Source organism: Mytilus edulis, chromosome 12 (genome assembly GCF_963676685.1).
Source record: "Mytilus edulis chromosome 12, xbMytEdul2.2, whole genome shotgun sequence".
Classification (NCBI taxonomy): Eukaryota; Metazoa; Mollusca; class Bivalvia; order Mytilida; family Mytilidae; genus Mytilus; species Mytilus edulis.
Window position 1 is genome coordinate 16,910,228 of NC_092355.1, and position 15,860 is coordinate 16,926,087.

Below are 15,860 nucleotides of genomic sequence, written 5' to 3' on the forward strand. Positions count from 1 at the left end.
GGTATTTAGATAATGAAATTTATCCTGTCTAATTTAGGAAGAAACGTTTTTTTATAATATTTATATCAATTATCAATACAGTTCTTCACCGAGTTATTTGTCTCTACTCGATATATTGCTTTGTTAAAAAACAAACTTAAGGTAGCTTTATTCACCTCTTATGAAGACAGAAAGCACAATTGCCAAACAAACAATGCATTCTTCCTGAATCGAATAGTCGTACGCAGAAATATTTGCGAATGGTCTTTACCCAATTAACGACTCACTCATTAAAATGCATTATTAAAATTTATAAGATTGTGCGGTGAATTCTAATGTTTAACTTGTATCTCAGATCCGGTCATATTCACTTAGAAATAGAATAAAAGATAGAATTACAGTAGGTATGGTGGGGGATATGAACCCTTTTTTTGACGATCAATTGGAATAACTGCTAGAAAAGTGATAACGAGAAATTTGAATTTCGATTTTATGCATTGAACATTCAAAAAGACATTTAGTTTGCAGTGTGAACACATCTCATGCACAGTTAGTTTAACCTGGTGTATAGATGTGCAAAAGTTTAATGGGAAACAAGTGTATATTAACCGGTGTACATTACATAAAACTATTGTAAACATGATTACTGTACAAGGTGTTTGGTGTGAACATGGCATAAGTAGACTAACATTGCACCAGCAGTGAAATCGATCTTGTGCTTGTAAAGGAACACATCGATTAAAAGCATCTAAAAGCCAAAGATTATGCAAATAAAAAACAAATAACATAAATATTTTGAGAAACACAAGAGTCTAAAAAGCATACATACATTTTTTTAGTATGGTATGGCTACTTAGTAAAACAAATGTGACAATAATACGTATACTCACAATGAAGACAACCGTTAACGTTGCAACACATTTATTTCTACCATCTTGTCTAAACAGAAAAAGAAACAAAAACATACGATATAATGTCGTATCTACTAAAATTGTCAAATTTATAATTGAAGATCTAATATATTTCCTGAAACGTTGTGCAAAGTCTGACCTAACGTTTGTTTTATCTTATATAGATGATAAACATCCACTTCAATAAGTTCGTATCAGGTTTATCGCACGGAAGTTTTATAAATCTACACACGTACGCAAAATTAAATTTTCCTTTAAAATTTGTGATGGTTATACTTGAATTCAAAAGTATTATCTTTACTATTTAAACACAACAACTGATATTGTCTTTTATAACTCACTTCAACGAGTCTCAACAACCACAAAACTAATCATTTTTTAGATTTGCATGACCGATATTTGATTATCCAAAATATAATACAAAATAGCGGGTCAAACCACAAAAGGGCCTAAAGTATGGCCAACAGACAACCAAACATACGTAGGTATGATACCAAGTTTCTAGCAATGATATTATCGTAATCACTACAACGCAATACCCGGCCTTAGTTGTCTCATTTTTCATAATCTTATTTACTGGTACTAAATGATCAAATCCTGTTTTGTCTCGATGTATGAATTTAGATGATATTACACAACATGATTGAAAAGTATAATTTGATTCGTGTCGACAGTCTTAATAACGTCTTAAACACGTTACTAACACAAAACATAATTTGCATTAGTACTGGTTCTTTTTTATGGTGCATCTTAGTACATGACCAATTACAAATTCATCAAAAAATATATTGTGCTCAGAAGAAGGAATTATGTCATTTATTTCGTAAGACATTTAAGAGGACACATTTCTGAAATTATGTGGTTATCCCAAATGTTAAGGTATAATAATCAGGACCTCCAACGAATAAGCAATATTTAATGAATGGCTATTATCTTTTTTGAATTTATTGAATCATGAAACTAATTTTTGACCCTTCACATTGAATAATCCGCGAGCAAATTATGTAAAATGTGAAGAGTCAACAATTAGTTTTATGGTTTAATAAAATCTAAATAAATTATTGCCATTCATTATAAATAAATTTCTATCAAAAATAAGGCTCAAAGAACTTTTTATATTATTAATATTATCAATAAAAACGTACACACATGTTGACGTATGAATACACAACGTCAGAGTGGGTGTGTCGCCATCAACATTGACAACATTGAAAATAAACTAATAATTTTAACCAATCAGAAGACAGTAAATATACCAAATTTATTTATTACCGAAGGGAAATTTATAAATTTGAAATAAAAAAAAGAAAAAAAAAATCGTCGCAAAACGACATGGGTAGAACCAGCAGTTTTATCTCACAGTACATGCACAACATATTCGAATTACCTCAATGATATTATGCATTTAGTTTCTTGGCCAACTTTTTTACTTGAAATCTAGAATTAAGTTTTCGAAAGATTATAGCCCTTTTAAAAACGGATGACGTATAGAACCACTGAGTAAGCTCTCTGATGACATGAAACTGTGTATCGAACATCATTATAAAAGGCACTCGTATTCATTTAGATTCCACAACTGAAACGAGCATGTTATGACATTTCTCCATTCGAAACAGTGTAATTTTAATAATAAAAGCTCGAGGCTTGCCGACCATTTTAAATAATTAAAATTTAACCGTTGAGAGTGGAGAAATATCGTATCACACGAGTTATAGTGATGGAATCTGTTTCTCTATAAATGTTTTTTATCCTTCCTTTTCAAAGATTTTAAGAAAGTTGAGTACTTTTTGTATGACGTCACAATAGAAAAAGTTAGAAAATTAAACGTCACAATTAAATTTCTACCATTTTGCAGAGAACGGATTTCACAATGGGAACTATTTTTCTCACACCGATCAAGAATTTTGAAAATAGCACAAAATTTGAGAACAATCCTGTCAGACAGTGTGGGAAACCATTTTCTTATTAACAAAACATGTAGATTTTTTAAAAATATAATATTATGATACATCTGTTTCTTGCAACTCCTTCTTTGGCGAAACCCTTTTTGTTTGAATCATATATAATCTATTGACTTTGATATAGGTATTTTGTAAACGGTTATTAAGAACTGTACAATATATCGTGCATGAAACATGCAAACTTATTATTTTTCTTTCATATCAATTATATATTTTAAATAAAATAAGATATGGGTCAAATCAAACTCGTCTTCCCACGTTTTTCATTCACCTAGTAAGAAATAAAACCCAAAAAGAAACACATGTCTGTAAATTTTCACGACATATTATACATATAAGAATTACCATTATTATTATTAGCTGCTATTACCTTTGCCTCTGTGTAATCCTCACTGCAATCAAATTTATCTGAATTCACATTTGATTTAAATCAACAGTTTGAAATAACACAATCACTATTTACAATCGCACTTTCTTCGTTGTTTTGCATTAAGAAAATACTTTCATCGTCTTTATCTATTTTGAAACTCGGAAAATATTTAGAGTAATCCTTGCGCATGCAAAAATAACGAAACGCATACGCTGTGTCTTAAACGTCTGTAGCAATAAATGTGGTTAACCTTCAGCTGTACTTTCGTTTTGTCTACTGTTTAAGTTGAGCTACTGTATGAAGGGGTAAACATTCAGGATAAATTTCAATGTAAAGAAAACGTTTGTATTTGCTTGCATTTTTTCACATTTTTTGACGTGTTAAACAATGTCTTAAGTAAGATAAAAGCCTATAACAGTCCATTCTGTAAACATTGAACAGGACTTCGGCCTGCGTCCTTAGACCTTTATTTAACACACGCAAATGTCTTCAAAGAAATAGAGAGCCTGTTATAGCGAAAACTAATACCTAGTTGAATTTTAGTCATTAAATCGAAACCATGAGCAACATATTTCCTTTTATTGTTCTTCGCAGGTAATATGACCGAATGCTATTTTAATGAAAAGTCTGTGTATTTATCAAAGGTAGATGTTCCATGTAATTCATAACGAACCATAAATGACCACTAGTGTTTTAATGCTTATTATAATTTAAATGGACATTGTATAGGTGTCACCCTCATATATACTTTTTTTGCATATTATTAAAAAATCACAAATTACGACAAATCTAAAAAACAGAAATATTTATAAATCTTCTGTCAACATTCCTATATCAATGTATTTAAAAGAAAAAACGGAGAATATATATCAAGACCCTAGTACTATATCTAAAATACTTCCAGTCAAGAAGGGATTTAAAACGTTTTTTTGACTTGTGTTTATGGACATGTTACTTTTTTATATGTCACTGTCTTGATGACACTACAATGTGTTATTCCATTATAAATTACTCACTGTGAGCCTCAGAAATCACATTTTACAAAAATGATTGAATAATCTGGCGTTAAAAATGATACATGTTGGCCCTAAATCCTCACCTTTTTGCTCAAAAGTTGCCATGCTGATAGTTATAACATGTCTTGCTCTATCGAACACATCTGTTGTTTATTATATGTCGATTATTACAACTTTACTTTAAGTGTACATATTCTGATTCATCAGTTCATAGTGAAAAACTAATTTATACATTGATCAGTATCAATGTAAATTTGAGATGAGTTTAAATGCTTTTTTGTACATATGTATCGGGTGTTTGTTCTCAAGTTTCTTTGGTAAGTCTATATTTTACTTGCTTAATGAGAATATGTTTATATCTTAAAACTCGTCTGTTTTGCTGATCACCTAACTGTAATATAATCGTTCACGGTGGCTATGTACGTATACAACCAGTCATTGTGTTATTGAACTATGATAAGACAAAAGCAATCAAAACCAAGAATTAAAAAAAGACTCACTAAACCAAAGGACATTTACATCAACAGTTATAAATAATAAATAGGAAATAACACGAACTCCACTTCAAACCGGGAGTGAAATCAAGTGCTCCGGAAGGGTAAGCATTTCATGTACCGTATACGGCACCCGTCGTGTTATTTCTTTGTTCAGTTCGGTAATGATTGAAGGTTATTATGACTGAGGAAGAATATCAGATATGTCATAATGGCCAATCAGCTCACGATGGCGATAACATTTCGTGATTAATGACCTTAGTTTGATTGATTCATAGCACTGTCTTCGAAACTTTGTAGAAAGTAGTATTCCTCGTTCAACAAAATCAGCGTACTTTGAGCTAGCTCTAGAGTAACAGACCAATTGGGACACATATACTCCTTATGCTGATGACGTTGGGATGTTGATACACAGAAATCGAAAGTTGACTATAGGAAAATTAAAATCATCGCGTCTGTCATACATTTTGAAATTTAACCTACCATCAGTACTCATTTCGAGAAAAAGGTCTAAATATGAAGCAGATTTATCTGTGTTGGTAGTATCTTTAATTTCAAGTGTACTCTTTTGTGTATTATTTGTATGTCTTTATTTTTTGTGAATATGCTTGGTCTATATACCAGTTTGTGGTTATTTGTTATGTATTTTTTGTTTCTTTGAAGTTATTAAGGTTATAACACAATGTTGACTGTTGTACCCCTTTTTTTAACATGTTTACCTATTATGTCTGTTTGTTTTGTTAATATAATGAAATTTTATGCTACTGTCATACAAGTGAGAGGTTTAGATACGTATCAAACCAGGGTAAATCCACCATTATCTACATAAGAAAATGTCTGTACCAAGCCAGGAATATGACAGTTGTTATTCATTCATTTGATGTGTTTGAGCTTTTGATTTTGCCATTTGATAAGGGACTTTCCGTTTTGAATTTTTCTCGGAGTTCAGTATTTTTGAGATGTAACTTTTCACTGTTTATGTGTCTTTAGTTCTTTGACAATTATACAAGTTTTGTCCCTAAAATATTACGTTCAAAACATTTTGGTCAGATATATCTACCTTTATTTTGAGAGTATAAGTATTTCCAATTCCCTTCTTCATCTTATTTTGTTTTGTCATCTTCCAGCAATTTGCAACTTTCTTATTTCAGGATTTTTTTGTGTGTACAAAATTTAAATGCATTAATGCAGTTTTTAGATATTTTCCAATAGGTTTTGCTTTGAAATTTATGGGGTGAAAATATCAAATTTAAATGCATCACCTACCTTTAGAATGCGTATTCAATTTATTGCATTCATTTATTATGGATTTGGAGATAAATTTACAATTTTTGTATATTAACACGATTAAGGTATTTCTTTAAAAGAACAGCTAGTCACAAACAATCAATGTTCTTCATTTTTCTTATTTGCTGTCTATGTGTGTTATATTAATAACGTATTTAACGTATGCATGTGTAGTTTACTATCCGTATCCGTATACTGGAAATTGCCATCTTGAATAATCTAACCTTCTTTAAATAAACACAAATAAAAAATATTTCTATGTGACTAGATAACTTAGAAAGGCACTTATATACATTCTCAATGATTTTTTCTGTCATAAGTATGTATTTGTATTCCGATTAACTACACCTTTACAGCCTTACTCGACTATCGTTTCATTCAGGCTAAAACAACGCAAATGACTAACATGTCCTTTGTTAACAAACCCAAATCCATAATAAATAAATGCAATAAAATTGAATACGCATTCGGAAGGTTATTGATACATTTAATGTCTTAATGTTTGTAGTTGTAAATCGTACTTTTTCTGTTGTATTTTGTTTTGTGTCTGGAGATAACTACTCATCTAGTTTATTTGGTAGATTTAATTTTGGATCAACGAAATTTACACTATATATTTGGTTTGCAGTTTGATCAGAAGAAACACCCACAAACCTAGATAAAACAAATAATTATCTAATTACTACTACAATTAAATATAAATTAGTATAATAATTTTCACTGTTATTAATATAAGTGAGATAAGTCATACAAATCTAATCTTGAATTTCATCCAAATCATTTCTTAATATTCGCAACACGTTTCAGAAATTTAAATGTGACGTCACTTTGGGCGTTGCATTGATTATGGCCAACAGGGCTGTGTAATGCATTCGTTTTTTTATTCTATAGCTAGTCAATACTTCAGTTTAATCATGTATATCTATTATATAGTCATTTTATAAAATTTACTGTTTGCAAAACTATGTACTATAATTTCTTAATAATAATTATGCTTTTGTCCCAGGCAGATAACCCTGGCCTCACAACTTATTGGAATTTTTGCTTCTCGGCGATCTTCAACTTTGTAGTTGTTATGGGTTTCAAACTTTTTACATCTGAGCATAGTTTTGTGTAGACGTAGCGCGCGTCTGGTGAATAAAAAATATTTTTTAACCTGTTACCTTTTGATGGCTATTATTCGTTTGTTTCTCTGTCCTAAATTTTCTCCCATTTATTGTAATCCTGTCGTGTATCCGTTATAAAATTTAGTCCTGGTATCTATGACGAGTTTATTTCTAAACCAATAGAGATAAAATTGAGAATGGAAATGGGGAATGTGCCAAAGAGACAACAACCCGACCATATAGAAAAAACAACAGCAGAAGGTCACCAACAGGTCTTCAATGTAGCGAGAAATTCCCGCACCCGGAGGCGTCCTTCAACTGGCCAAGAGAACCTGTTTTAGCGAAACTTATATCTAGTTAAATTTATTCATCATATTTAAACCATGAACATCATGTTTAGTTTTATTTGTCTTCGCAGATTATATGACCGATTCTATGTAACTAAAGAGTCTATATGTTTATCAAAGCTTTTGGCAGATGTTCCATGTAATTCAAAACGAACTATTGATGCCACTAGTGGTTTAATGCTTATTCTAATTAAAATGGGCATTTCATAAATGTCATCCACCCAATTACATCATAATAAAATTACAAATAACAACAAATATAAAAATCAGAAATATCGATTAATCTTTTGCCAACAGCTTCTTAAGCAGTGTTTTTAAAAGTATTATTGCAATGAAATAAGTGTTAAGACCAAAACACCTAGTACTATATCTAAAATACTTCAAGTCAAGACGTCTGTGTATGGACATGCTACCTTTTAGATGTCGCTGTCTTGATAATACTTAAATGTGTTATTCCATTATAAATTACAAAAAACTAACTGTAGAACTTGACTTCAGAATGCGTTCCCAATTTTATATATATAATATGGACTTGAAGATAGAATAACAATGTTTCTGTATTGAAATGTTTAAGGTAAAAATTAAAAAGTACAGATAGTCACAAACAGTCAATGTTTTTCATTTTTCTTATCTACTGTCTATGTATGATATATTATTAACGTATTTAAAGTAGGAAGGCATCGATATTTCTAATTTGTGTGAGCTATTTGTAGTTTGCTATCCAAATCTGTATACTGGAAATCTTCTTTATGAATAGTCCACCCGTCTTTAATTGATATTCCGATTAACTACATCTGTATTCAGCTATTGTTTCATTCAGGTTAAAACATTCAAAATTCACATGAAAGCAACACAACTGACAAAAACATTTTCATACAAACAAGGCCGTTAGTTTTCTCGTTTGAATTGTTTTACATTGTCATATCGGGTCCTTTTATAGCTGACTATGCGGTATAGGCTTTTCTCATTGTTGAAGGCCGTACGGTGACCTACAGTGGTTAATGTATGTGTCATTTTGGTCTCTTGTGGATCGTTGTCTCATTGGCAATCCTACCACATCTTCCTTGTTATAAACATGTTGTCTTTTAACAATATAGACGAAATGGGAGATACATCTATCATTCAGGAACTTCCCGGTTGATCCGTAAATTACAAACAAAATCCCTTATAAATATCGAAAGCAATGTCTTTAAATAAATAGATAGATATTTTCAACGTATATTGATCTAACGATGTAATGATACATATGTTCACAAAAATTTCAATTGTGGCAATCAGAACAGATTGCTATTCCCTTAAAAAAAGTAGTATAACCATGCATCATAGGTCTTACATAGTACACACTTTGGGAACAGATTAAAAGCAATATTACCAAATGAATGTATAAATATAACCTGGACTAGATTAAAGCATTTTGCTTTATTATCATTGACTCATCATAACAGATTTGATATCGTACATGTATTTTAAATCCACCTTAAACACTATCATTTAATGGATTTTTGAAAAAGAAAACAAGATGGTCGAACTTTAAAATAAGGTAAAATCGAAACATCTTACACTGAGTGCATTTGTAATGGCACACTCCATACACTTAGAATTTACTTAGTACACTGAACGATCATGGAAAATGTAGTAGATTAAATCTATTACATCTATTATCTCATCTTATTTGGGAAATCAATGGGACTGCATTTTTTTGAAGAAAATATTTGACTTGGTGGATTCTAAGGAATTTCTGATTGAGTTTCAAAAAAAAATCCTGTGACGAGTTTCAATATGACTGTGTTAGCAGATGGTTCTGTGTGTTTTACGGAGTGCTTTGAAAGGTCTGGAGAATTCTATGTTCTACGGTAAGATTTCTTTATTGATTTGCATTTAATACGATCGTTTACTATACAACAACGTATCAAGATAATTACAAACACATTTGTAATTATAGTATTTTATATAATTTTTAGAATAACTAGTCATAATATACAGCTACAGAATGTAAAATAAAACAACGTTAACTAAAATGAAAACAAACCACCAATTCAGACAAACACGCATAATATTGCTTTGTTTTATAGTAAGTGTATATACCACACGTATATGAAGTCGTATATGCTAGCGAATGCGAAAATAGCAATACACACTTAGAGAATTATTTTTGCAGTTGCATATCCAATGATTGGAAAATCTTAAACACATGCCTATATCATAAATGACCCTTTTTGTAAGATAAAATGTTTTGTATCAAATTTTTGTTTTAGTCAGAGGATTGCTTCAGGTCCTAGTAACGTCTTTCTCTGAAGAGTTTCTCCGTTCATACATTCCTTATATATAAAACAAGGTTTAATCCATCATTGTCTACATAAGGAAATATATGTTCCAATTCATGAATATGACAGTTGTTTTCTATTTGTTTGACGTGTTTGAGCTTTTTTTCTTCATTTAATCACAGTCTTTCCGTTTTGAATTTCTCTTGTTGCTCTATGGAACGCCACAACTGCCTTATGATAAGAGTAACAATATCATTAAGATTAAAAATATTTCATGAAGCAAATGTTCTATATTCTAAAGACATTTGACTATAATACCCTGTCAATTCGCTATATCACTAAGATACATTTTGATGAGACTGTCATTAAAGTGAGAGGATTAGCGCTATAGAACCAGGTTTAATCCACTATTTTCTACATTTGAAAATGCCTGTACCAAGTCAGGAATATGACAGTTCTTGTCCAGTCGTTTTTGATACGTTTTGTTATTTGATTTTGTCATGTGATTATGGACTTTCCGAATTGATTTTCCTCTAAGTTCAGTATTTTTGTGATTTTACTTTTTATATACTATAAAACATTTGACTATATATTATACTCTGTCAATTCGCTATATCATTAAGATACATTTATATACTATAACGACATTTGACTATAATACTCTGTCATTTCGCTATATCACTAACTTAAAGGTACATTTATATACTATAAAGACATTTGACTATAATACTCTGTCTATTCGCTATATCACTAAGATACATTTATATACTATAACGATATTTGACTATAATACTCTGTCAATTCGCTATATCACTATTGTACATTTATATACTATAAAGACACTTTGATATAGCATGGAGCTACCTTTTCATACTATTCTGTCATTTCACTTTGTTATGAAGATAATATTTCATACTATGAAGACATCTGGATAAAGCACGGAGCTACATTTTCATACTGATTTGTCAATTTGCTAAACTATTATGTGATATTGCAATGGCATACAGATACATTTCATACTATAAAGACATCTTAATATAACATTAAGCAACTTTCACATACCAAGTCGTCACCGCAGTATATTATAACGATACATTTCTATACTATACAATCATTTCGATATAACATGAAACAATTTTGTCATACTATTATGTCATATAACTATCTTATAAAGACATATTTCAATATCAAGCTAACAATTCTTATATCACGGGGTGTCATCTATATACCAGTAGACTATTTGAATACACTATAAGATCATTTCATCATACCATTAGACCATTTCATCGTACCAAAAGACAAAGCTATAAATAGCGGCGAAATTCCCCGCAAAATTCATCAGCAATATCGATTGTAATTAAAAAAAAAAGGACGTGAAGGAAATCTTTTTTGCGGACCTTAGGGAATCGCTTTCAAGATGAATGAATTTATCGACTCTAATGTTGCATTTGCCCTCAGCAAGCCAATGCGGAGTTGAAAATATTTGGTGTCGACAGATTGGTACCCCCAAAAAATAAACAAGCACAAACTAAAGAACGTAAAAGACGAAAACAGAAAGATATCCTATATTCTTTTCGCCAAATTTTGATCATCATTAAAACAACTTGATTTTTTAGATAGTTTACTTAAACCACGTGTTTGCAAATCATTTTGACAGGTATACCGGTACGATGCAAAATGTATGACCGTATCCCTTACCAACTTTCCCCGTACCCATTATAATTAAGCCGTATTCTTGAATATCATTATTAACTTAAAGCTGAAAGATAGTCAGGATCGGCAAATGTTTGAACTGACATTAATGTTAAAATCATAATGATCTGTAAAATGAAGTTAACAAATCTATGCTAAAAGTCGATCAATCTTTACCTTTCTATCTACATGTTACGAACTTATCTAGCGGGTAACATATACACATATTTGGGTCTTGTACGCTAACCTTTTCGTATAAGAATGAATGGATATTTTAAAATTTAAGTGCAACCTGAATTATAACAAACAATTACATTCATATATACAAGTAATTTTCAGTCAGCCAAATAGGGTTACGATCTAGTCTTAGATGCATGATTTTTTATTAGTTGTTAGTGGCTTTAAACTAGCACTAGTTGTCAGATAACTGCGAATACTCTCAGATCTGTTCCTAGTGTCTTTTTGTTGTTGGGATGTACAAGTACCCGGCCACGTCCACTTGTACTTTTGTGCATTTGATGAGTTAAGCCCTTTTCAACTGATTTGTATAGTCGTTCTTATGTTGTATTGTTATACCACTGTCCAATGTTAGTGGGAGGGTTGGGATCCCGCTAACATGTTTAACCCCGCCACATTATGTATGTATGTGCCTGTCCCATGTCAGGAGCCTGTAATTCAGTGGTTGTCGTTTGTTTATGTAATACATATCTTTTTTCGTTTATTTTTTTTATATGAATAAGGCCGTTAGTTTTCTCGTTTGAATTGTTTTACATTGTCATTTCGAGGCCTTTTATAGCTGACTATGCGATATGGGCTTTGCTCATTGTTGAAGGCCATACGGTGACCTATAATTCTGTGTCATTTTGGTCTCTTATTGTCAGTTGTTTCATTGGCAATCATACCACATCTTCTTTTTTATATTATGATGCACTGTACATTAATTATCATTATTTATTGAAAATAATAGTCGTATAATTAAGATTTAAAAAATTTACAACATTTAAAAATTGCTTATGTGAAAGTGTAACTTTTTTCCATTATGCATGGTTTGGATTCATCTGGTGTGTTAAGAAATTGAGTACCAAAGTGTTGAAAAGGGAAAATTATCATATATTTCTGACATAATCTACTACCTATCCACATATTCAGCATGTATTTGTTCTTTAATAAAGGCAACAGTAGTATACCGCTGTTCAAACTCATAAATCCATGGACAGAAAACAAAATCGGGGTAACAAACTAAAACTGACGAAAACGCATAAATATAAGAGGAGAACAGCGACACAACACTAAAGGACGCCTCCGGGTGCGGGAATTTCTCGCTACATTGAAGACCTATTGGTGAGCCTCTGCTGTTGTTTTTTATTTGGTCGGGTTGTTGTCTCTTTGTCACATTCCCCATTTCCATTCTCAATTTTACTACAATGTAACTAACACACACAGAAACGGACCAAGCATCAGACAAAATCCCACGAGAATAACAAATATAACATCAAAACCAAATACATGAATTTGGGATGGACAAGTACCGTGACACGTCTTATAGCAATGTCAATTTACACTCAAAAATAAGAGAAAACAAACGACGCAACGTTAAATTGTAACACACACAGAAACGAACTATAATATAAAAATGGCCATATTTCTGACTTGGTACAGGACATTTTTAAAGGAAAAAATGATGCGTTGAACCTGGTTTTGTGGCATGCCAAACCTCGCACTTTAATGACAATGTTAAATATAACATAGAAATGACAACATAATATTACAGGACTACAATACAAATAAATAGGAAAACGTATTAGACAAAGAAACACATGATTAATGAATAACAAAAAGCATCAGGTTTAAAATTTAATACGCCAATAACGCGCCTCGTCCACACACGACTCACCAGTGACGCCCAGATATAAAAGATCGAAAGCGAAAAAAAGTACAAAGTTGTACAGCACTGAAGATCAAAAGTTGAAAAAGGTTGTGTCAAATACGGCCAAGTGTGTATGCTTGGGATAAGAACATCCTAATTATTTAGAACAATTAATGCTATTGCAAACAGTAAATTTTATCAAATGAATATAACAGATATACATAATGAAACTGAAGTGTTAACTCATTACCTAAAACAAACACGAATACATAATGAATGACCAACACAGAATAGACACACCCGACTCAGTCCAGGCCTCAACGCAGTAAATTATGAAAATGACGTCACATACGACGGTGAAAAGGCATTAAAAATTACGTCACATACGATGGTGAAAAGGCATTCAAAATTTGAACATATGAAATTTCTGAAACAGCAGAAAAATTACGTCACATATGAAAAACTATATCTCAAAGGTAAGATAGAATTAGGATTGATTAAAGATTAAAATAGAACTAAATACTGATATTGCATTTAAACACAATGCATATTGCAATACTTATTAATAGCAATTAACTATAATATGTATATGTGCAGTTTGTTATGAATCCAACTTCAAACTTAAATTATCGTACAGATTATGTTGACCAAAATTAAATCTAACAAATGACGGCGGTGATTAATTTTTGTTTCCATAACACATAAATATAATAGAAAAGACTTCAACACATTTGACAAAATCCGATGAGAATTACAAATATAACATTAAACATTTAAACTAAATACATGAGTTTGGGATAGACAAGTACCGTAACACGTCTTATAGTAATGCGAATTCACACTCAACAAAACAGTCACAATCGGGAATAAGTCACGTTTGGTAATTAAAAGATTAGACGACATAATGACAAACCACAATCTACCATGTGGTAAAAATGTCCTTAGCTAGTTTGGTTAAACACACATCGTATGGATCCACCAATTCGTGATGGTGTTCATAAAATTTACGGAGTGTCAATTTTAATCTGTCCTCCTCATAACTTTGTTGGAGAAGTTTCTGCGTAAGTAGCACACTCCTTTATATGAAGTCCGTATAGTGTGATCAAGCACGTGAATAACGTATCAATTGTGATATGTAAACACCATACGAAGGGGCAGATGGTATGTTACTGCTGAGAAATGGGAAATTGATAATTGGGAAGTTGAAATCGTCCCGTTTGTCATAGATTTTCGTGTGAAGTCGTCCATCTACGTCAATATTGAGGAAAAGATCAAGGTATGAAGCAGTCCTTCTAGTATCAGTAGTATCCTTAATTTCAAGTTCACTGGGATATATGAGATGTAAGTATTGGCTGAAGTATGGGTTATTCAATGATAGAACATCATCAATATATCGGAAAGTAAAATTAAAGAATTTCGCAAGGTGCTTTTTCTTTTTGTCTTTTAGAAGGTTTTGAATGAACTCTGCTTCATACGAGTACAAAAACAAATCAGCCAGCAGGGGTGCACAATTAGTACACAATTTATGTTGCTGCAAAATTGCAAAGATTGTGATCGAAGGTTAAGCAGTAGATCTTTGAAATTTTTGAGAATCCACATCTGGTTAACACCACTGGTAGAATATATCTCCTCACAATATTTTTGAAGCCCATCTTTGACTGTAGAAAGAATAGTAGTCAGTACTTTAGAAAGATGTTTAGTCGAACATTTTGAAGAACCAGCTATGTATCGTTCTTTATATGGAGTTTTGTGTAATTTAGGTATCCAGTATAATGAGGGCAAGTTTTCTTCGTTTTCTTTGATGTTGATACCAAAAGAAAGAAGGACAGATTTATGATTTTTTTAAATTTCGTCCTTGGTAAATGATGTTAAAGAATATGTAGGATTACCAGAAGTTTTATCAATTCCAAGCTCTGAAGTGAGACATTGCAAATAATGTTTTTTACATATGAAGACAATATTATTGGAGGCTTTATCTGCTGGAACAACGACATATTTGTTATGCAAAGAGGATAAAGCATCCACAACCTCGGGATTCTTGAAAGGGTTAGAAACTCTAGTACTCATATTACATCGTAGTTTATGTATGCGCCTCTGAATGCAAATAAAATATGCCGATATTCAAACCACCACAACTATCTGTCTCGATATGAATGTAATATTTATTACTGGACGATAAATACTTATTCATAACTTTCATCCAATTTTCTACAATTAATCCAGCCTAAGATTTAAAACTCAACGGGATATAGTATATATTTTTCTCATCGATGTTATTTGATAAATGTTCATTTTGAATTCTTTATTTCGGTTTATTCATTCGTTTCTATTTCGTTTCTCACTTTATTGTCATCCAATAGTATCGTACCTGCCTGCCTGATGTTGGTACGGAGGTTACTGTTCGGTTTTGGTACGGAATGATATTTCAAAACATAAATGTTTTCAGCATGTCGTCATCTCAACAGGGGGGGGGGGGGTAGACTTCCTTTATACTAGGTTATAGGGTGTGCAGCTTGCATATGTTCATTTTTCTGCTAAATATTATGTGAATAGGTAGGGAAAAAAT